Source organism: Mus caroli, unplaced genomic scaffold (genome assembly GCF_978045245.1).
Source record: "Mus caroli unplaced genomic scaffold, Mus_caroli_1 scaffold_14, whole genome shotgun sequence".
NCBI lineage: Eukaryota > Metazoa > Chordata > Mammalia > Rodentia > Muridae > Mus > Mus caroli.
The window spans coordinates 33,851,183-33,859,161 of record NW_028227269.1 but is presented as its reverse complement, the minus strand read 5'-3'; the positions used below and the strand labels follow the sequence as shown (position 1 = coordinate 33,859,161).

The 7,979-nt window shown below is 41.0% G+C and overlaps 1 pseudogene; it reads right to left on the bottom strand.

Annotated features, from left to right (window-relative positions):
• Window positions 1-3,324: 3,324 nt before the first annotated feature.
• LOC110307329 (heat shock protein HSP 90-beta pseudogene) lies at window positions 3,325-5,484 on the bottom strand (annotated as a pseudogene).
• Between the last annotated feature and the right edge of the window lie 2,495 nt (window positions 5,485-7,979).

Below are 7,979 nucleotides of genomic sequence, written 5' to 3'. Positions count from 1 at the left end.
CTTTTTTCAACCTCCCTGACCCATAAGATTCCCTGAGCTCCACCTATTGTTTGCCTATGGGTCTCTGCATCTGTTTCTATCAGTTGTTGGTTAGAGCCTCTTAAATGGCAGTTACACTAGCCTCTGGTCTGAAAGTATAGCAGAGTATCATTAATAGTGTCAGGGGTGAGCACTCTCTCATAGATTGGGTCTCAAGTTGGGCCAGTCATTGATTGGCTATTCCCTCAACTTCTGCTCCATGTTTATCCTTGACCACATTGTAGGCAGGATGAATTATTGGTTGAAATTTTTGTGGTTTCATTGGTGTTCCTATTCCTCCATTAAAAGTCTTGCCTGATTATAGGAGGTGGCCATTTCAGATGCCATATCTCCTATTCCTAAGAGTCTTAGCTAGAGTCACCCTCATAGATTCCTGGAAGTTTCCATTGTCCTAGGTTTCTAGTTTCTAGCTCATCCCAGAGATACCCACCCCAATCAAATGTTGCTGGTCTAACCAGATGTCTGCATGAAGAAGAATGAAAATATATTCATAGCTTTCACCCTACACAAAACTCAAGTCCAGGTGGATCAAATATCTCACCATAAAATCAGATACACTAAATATGATATTAGAGAAAGTGGAGGATAGCCTTGAATGTATTGGCAGAAGAGATAACTTTCTGAATGACACCAACAGTTCAGGTGCTAAGATCAACAAGTAATAAATGGGACCTCATGAAACTGAAAAGCTTCTGTAAGGCAAAGGACACCCCCAAAAGGACAAAATGGCAGCCTATAGAATGGAAAAAGATCTTCATCAACTCAACTTCCAACAGAGGGCTGATATCCAAAATATATAAGGAACTCAAGAAATTAGACATTAACAAACTAAATAACCCAATTAAAAATGAGGTATAGAGCTAAACAGAGAATTCTCAATAGAGGAATCTCTAATGAGCAAGAACTTAAAGAAATGTTCAACATCCTTAGTCATCAGGGAAATCAAAACAATTCTGTGATTCCATCTTACTCCTGTCAGAATGGCTAAGATCAAAAACTCAAGAGATAGCTCATGCTGGTGAGGATGTGGCACAAAGGGTACGCTCCTCAATTGCTGGTGGGAGTGCAAACTTTTACAACTACTTTGAAAATCAATTTGTCTGTTTCTCAGAAAATTGGGAATAGTTCTACCTCAAGACCCAGCTTACTATTCCTGGGCATATACTCAAAAGATGCTATACCAAATCACAAAGGCATTTGTTCAACAATGTTCATAGCAACTTTATTCATAATAGCCAGAAATTGAAAACAATGTAGATGTTCCTCAACCAAAGAATGGATAAATAAAATGTGATGCATTTACACAATGAAATATTGCTCAGTGATTAAAAAACAATGACATCATGAAATTTTCAGACAAATAGATGGAACTAGGAAAGATCATCCTGAGCGAGGTAATCCAGACCTAGAAAGACAAACATAGTATATATTTACTTGTAAGTGGATATTAGCCATAAAGTAAGGATAACCAATGCACAAACCCAAACAATCCACAGACCCAAAGAAGCTAATTAACAAGGAGAGCCCTAGGTAGTATGCTTGAATGTCATTGAGAAGGGGAAATAGAATAGACATCCAGGGTGGAGAGGGAGAGAGAGAGGGAGAGAGAGAGAGAGAGAGAGAGAGAGAGAGAGAGAGAGAGAGAGAGAGAGAGAGAGAGAGAGAGAGAGGAAGTGGGAAAGGAGGGGAAGGGGGTACGGAGGGGAAGTTGGTAGGGAGGGTTACAGGAGAGACTAAGTGTGGGGAGAATGGAGGGAGAGAGAACTAGGAGAGCTTTATCTTTTAGTAGCAGGTTGTTCTTGTGTGCTTTTTGGTTGCTGTGATAAACACTATGGCTGAAGGCAACTTGGTGAGGAAAGTGAAAAGCTTCCAGGCCACAATCCATGGAGAACGGCTGCTTTTTGGTTTGCTTCCTAGCTTTAGCTCAGCTAGTTTCCAGCTGAGGACCACCATATGGGGATGGTACCACCTCAGCAGGCTGGACCCTCCTGAACAATAAGCAATTAAAAAGTATCCTATAGACATGTTCATAGATCAGTCTGATGGAGGCAATCTTATTTTTTTCTTTTTTTTAAAAGAGATTTTCTTCATTTACATTACAAATGTTATCCCAAAAGTTCCCTACACCCCCCCCCCCCCGCCCTGCTCTTCTACCCACCCACTCCCACTTCTTGGCCCTGACATTCCCCTGTACTGAGGCATATAAAGTTTGCAAGACCAAGGAGTGGAGGCAATCTTCTAATTCATTCCTCCTTAGATAATTCTTGACTGTGTTGATAGATGAAGCTAAGTAGGAGACAGGCTATGTTATTTGCTCCTCCTCCTCTTCTTCCTCCTCCTTCTTGTTATTATTATCCCTAGTTTTCCAGGAATATAGGCCAAATCAAGGAGGTTTATTTTAAATGTGGGTCTTTGATCCTTCTTCTTATCTCATTCTATCTATGTCTTATAGTCACCTACAGGGAATGCTCTGGGGAAGTCAGTTCTTATTCTGCCTGATACTTGAGGAGAGTTCTGAATCCCAGGCAGCTTATATTCACATTGATATGTGTTTGGATTGAACAATATTGAAGGAGAGAGTCTATCTAAGGAAATACAGGAGGGCAGTCTGAAAAGATGATGTGATCTGTTCACCTACCCATTCAAACATGATGACTAAAGGAGAAAAAGGAGTAGAGGCAATTATTGTATTAACAGATGTGTAGGAAGGGAAGTTTCACCCTTCAAAAGTAATTGTTTTTGTCAGTTCTTCCAAAACACACACAAAAATAGAACTTCTGAGGGTGTGTTATGCCCTAGAGAAAGAACATGATATCAAGTTTTAGTGAGAATGAGTGGGAAACCCCTGTGCCAGGCACATGCCTCCAGTATGAGTCCTTCGAGTTATAGGAAACATTTTGGAGAACTACAGACAGTTGCAATGGGTGAAGAATTATATCACTGGATTCAGGTGACATGTGTTAGAGCTAGGACTACTGTTCTTTGGAATGGCTTTAGATTACATGTTACCACACTTTCTAACACACACTTTAAAAAAAAAACTGCATCTTCTTTATTTTACATACTTTTAATTTCAGAACAAAATAAAACAAACAAAAGAACCACAATACATGACACCCAACCCTGCTACTCTGTGGGAAGGGATCTTCCTGCCTTAAGGCACAAGGGCAGGATAGAAGAGATTTTTGTAGACATGAGCAGAGAGCCAGGTGGGTCAAGGCCAGTTAAGGCTTCTGGGGAAGCCACAGGGATACTATACAGAGGGCATGGACTTCCCAGGAGCCTTTAACCCACTTCTTCCATGTGAGAGACATCCTCATCACCCCTAGGGGAGGGATCTCATTGGGAACAGCAGCACTGGGCTCTTCCACAGTGACCTCATTTCATCAATGCTCAGGCCTAGTTTAATCATGCAGTCAATGCAATTGCAGTGGGTTTGAGGATCCTCAAGTGAGAAACCAGAGGAGAGCAGAGCAGTTTCAAACAGCAGCACTCCTTGACAGCTTTGTCTTTTTGTCTGCCTCAGCCTTCTGCCACAGGATCTCCACAATGGGGTGGTTAGGGTTGATCTCTAGGTGATCTCTTTTTGGCCATCATGTATCCCATTGTAGAATTGTCTCAGAGTACCTGGGACTTCATGATGCATTCTATGTTGACTGTCCAGACTTAAGTGCTTGTCACAATGCAGCAGGGGGAAGACGCAAGCCTATTGGAAATTGTCACTTTTTCAACCTTCTTGTCTAAGATCTCCTTCATAGCCTACAGTGATCCTCAAATTTTGCCTTGCTCTCCTCCATTTTCTTTTTCTCTTTCTCATCCTCTGGTGACTCCAGGCCTTCCTTAGTCACTGAGACCAGGCTCTTTCCATCAAATTCCTTGAGCTGCTGTACAGAGTACTCATCAATAGGCTCAGTTATGTACACTACCTCAAAGCCCTGTTTCCACTCACTCTCCACAAAGGCAGAGTTGGCCACTTGCTCTTTGGTTTCACCAGTGATATAGTAGATGGACTTCTGTGTCTCCTTCATGTGAGACACATATTCTAACAGGGGAGTCATCTCATCTCCAGACTGAGAGGTTTGAAAGCAAATGGACTCAGAGAGATGGAAATGGTTAGTGGAATCCATGTGGATTCCAAGCTTGAAATTCTTGGAGAATGCTTCACAAAATTTCTTGTAGTTCTCTTCGTCTTCAGCCAACTTAGAGAAGAGCTCAGGGCACTTCTTCACAATGTTTTTGCAGATGACTTTCAGGATCTTGCTCTGCTGGAACATTTCTCAGGAGATGTTCAGGGGCAGGTCCTTGGAGTCAACTGCACTGCAGATAAAGTTGAGGTACTCAGGTATCATTTCATCAAAGCTGTCCATGATGAAAGAACAATGGACATAGAATTTGTTGTTATTCTTCTTGTTTCAAAAAGGCCAAAGGGAACTCACTGGGGAATGAAGAGCAATTCCCTGAATTTCAACTGACCTTCTACAGAGAAGTCCTTGACTGCCAAGTGGTCTTCCCAATTATTGGTGAGGCTCTTATAGAATTTACCATATTCCTCTTGAGTGAGCTCATCTGGATTTCTGGTCCAGATAGGCTTCATCTTATTCAGCTCTTCCTGATCAATGTACTTCTCCGTGGTCTTTGTTTTCTTTTTCTTATCTTTGTGCTGATATTCTCCTCATCAGATCCCACATCTTCAATCTTAGGCTTCTCCTCGTTATCCTTATCTTTCTCCTTTCTCACCTTTCTCTTTCTCTCCCTCATCATCACTGATCTCCTTCTCTTGTTCCTTCTCCAAGTAGAGGGTACTGGGATAGCCTATGATCTGCGAGTGTTTCTTCACAACTTCCTTGACCTCCCTCACCTCTAAGTACTCTGCCTGGTCTTCTTTGAGGTGAAGGATCACTTTGGTACTCCAGCCAATGGACTCACCATGATCTGCATGGGCGTTGAAGGATCCACCAGCAGAAGACTCCCAGGCATACTGCTCATCATCATTGTGCTTTGTGATTACATCCACTTTCTCTGTCACTAGATAGGCCAAGAAGAATCTGACACCAAACTGCCCAATCATGGAGGTGTCTGCACCAGCCTGGAGAACCTCCATGAATGCCTTTGTGCCAGACTTAGCAATGGTTCCCAAGTTTATTAATGAGGTCAGCCTTGGTCATGCCAATGCCGATGTCCACCAAAGTCAGCATATGCTCCTAAGGGTTGGGGATGATGTCAATTTTCACCTCTTTGTGTCTGTCCAACTTGGAAGGGTCTGTTAGGCTCTCATACTGAATTTTGTCCAGGGCATCAGAAGCATTAGAGATCAATTCCTGAAGGAAAATTCCTGGTTTGAATAGAGAGCATTGATGATGAGGGACATGAGCTGGGCAATTTCTTCCTGAAAGGCAAAGGTCTCCACTTCTTCCTCTCCATGGTGCACTTCTTCAGGCATCTTGATGGGAAAGCCAAGGAAGTAGTAGTACAGAAAAGGGTGAGAGGCCTGGACCATGTCCTACTCACAGGGCAAGCCTAGGTTATGTGGGGGTGACTCAAGAGCCCAATACACTCTTTTTAATGTTGCTGATATACAGCTGTTGTAACACTTGCTATGGCTTGGTGTGTTGAAGACTGGGTCATTACTGAGGCAGGGGAGAGGTAGTAGGGAACCTTCAAGTGATGAAGTTTAGAGGGAGGGCCTAAGACTTCTAAGATACCTACCTCTGGAAGAGACTGGGCTAAGACTCACATAATACCTGAGTTCTCAGTGACTAATTCTTGAATTCTTATGATCCATCTATTCTTAAACTCTTAGACCACTGAGCTCTCATGAGAGCTAATTGTTTTAAGAATGAAAATGACCCAGAATTGTTCTTTGGCTGCTATGTGAAGTGTTCTTTCTTTTATGAACTCCTGATATTTGCATTGAAATCTTTACCATAGTAAATCAAGTTGATCCTGACACACCACTCTAGAATCTCCAGAACTGTGAGCTAAATAAACTTTTCTTTGCTATGTTAATCCACCCAGGCATTTTGTTACAGCAATAAAAAGTAAACTAATAGAACCACTACATTAAAAAAAACTTTATATAATATACCTAATAAAATATAATGGCAATTGCTAATTCTTTAGATATCAAATTATTAAACACTATGACATCATCTTCAAAGCAAGGACTTATATATTTGGCTAGGGTTATAATTCAAGTTGGATTTAAGAAACTGAGTTAGAGACTCTCAGGCTCTGGCAGGGGTGCTGAGGGAGGAGTGGATGGGTGGGTGGGGGAATCACCGTCTTAGAAGGAAGGGGTATGGGGATGGGATGGGGGCTTAAGGGGAATAACATTTGAAATATAAATAAATAAAATGACCAATATTTTTTTAAAAAAAATCATAAAGTAATAAACATAAAAGTATATTAGAAGGCTGAAATCTTAAAAAAAAAAAAGAAAAGAAAAGAAACTGAGGTAGTGTGCAGATTGAGTCAATTTTCTTCTGCCAAAACTTGTAAATCTCATTTTTTTTTTTTTTTTGCCAATTTGCTATATATAAGCATTAAATTTACCCACCATGGCTCTTTCTCATTTCATTGAGCCACTTTTTTATGTGAAGAATTGCTTGGTCACATGAGTAAGACATTTCCTGGGCGAGATTTCAGCACAAGCAAAATATCTTCATTGTATAATCTCCTCTTTTATAGCATGGAAAGAATTTAGTATATTAAGGTCTAAACAATATTGATATTGAAATTAAATAAAAATCTAAGGAAAAATTAATGGAATGAATGACAACATGAAGGCAGATTTTCTCCCAACACCAGGCGAGTCATTTGTAGTGTTGGGTTCTTAGTTGTTGGTACACTGACATATTGTGCAAGGGTAAAGAGGAAGGCATCGCTGAAGCAGAGATAGAAGCGTTACAGACTAATTGCCCTCCTTGAAATAGCCACTGGATCTCCACTGACTATGGAAACAGAGTATGGCCTTGACCTAGATTTTTAAGATACTCCATAGCGTGGTATGTTTCTATTTTAGTTGTGATCAGTTAATTTAAAGCAATTAAGAGCTTCTAAGTCACACTGCCTTGTGCCTTCTGAGAGTCATTTCTTTTTTTTCACAGTCTTCTTTCTCCCTGTTTATGAACCCATCCCTTTTGCCAAACAGCAATATACTTAAAATCTACATTTAGTGCTGGTGGAGTTAACCGTGTCTGGCAAAAATTTAAAAAAATCTAGTGATATTTTAGAAACTGATGTTTTGTGGTTTAGGCTGTCTTTAATATCTCACCGGAAGTTAATTAAAATGTGCTCTATTTTTTACAAAGTATATTTTTATCAGTTTTCAGTTTAGTCCCTTAGTGACAGATGCCAAAGAATTCCTCAGTGCATGGTCTTAATTGAAAACCTGGATGGGCACTGAGACATTCCAAACATTAAAGTGAACTGAAAAGGTTTAGAGATCTAAATATCTTTCTTGATTTGGAAGAAATCTGAGGAATTTCAAGGTTTTCAACCTTAAAGGCATAAACAACTGAGCCGGCAACGCCTGACTTATTTCCCTGCATTCTTGTGGAGCTCAGAGGGTGTGGCTAGGCTAGGGTGCCAGTCAGCAGTATCTTGGGGTTATAGATACACGATCCCAGGATGTCCTCATTCTAAAAGCATGCATATTGATAAATATTCTGATTCCTTCGGGGAATTGCAGCTTGCTTTGATCATAAGGCTCAGGTCTGCACTGTTCTTCCTGGTTAGCCAAATGCTTCTGCCCTGCAGACATAAGGCAAGGTGATGTTATCAGTGAGTGGGTGTGGATCCCCAGGCTTTCTCGTTGTGCACTTTGGTGTCTGTTTTGATGTGGCCGCAGACCGTATTGGCAGTTGTCATTTGAACACCAAGGTTAGTCTGGGCTTTGTCAAAACAGAGTTGCCTTGGTATTATAGCAGTCTCCATAGAGA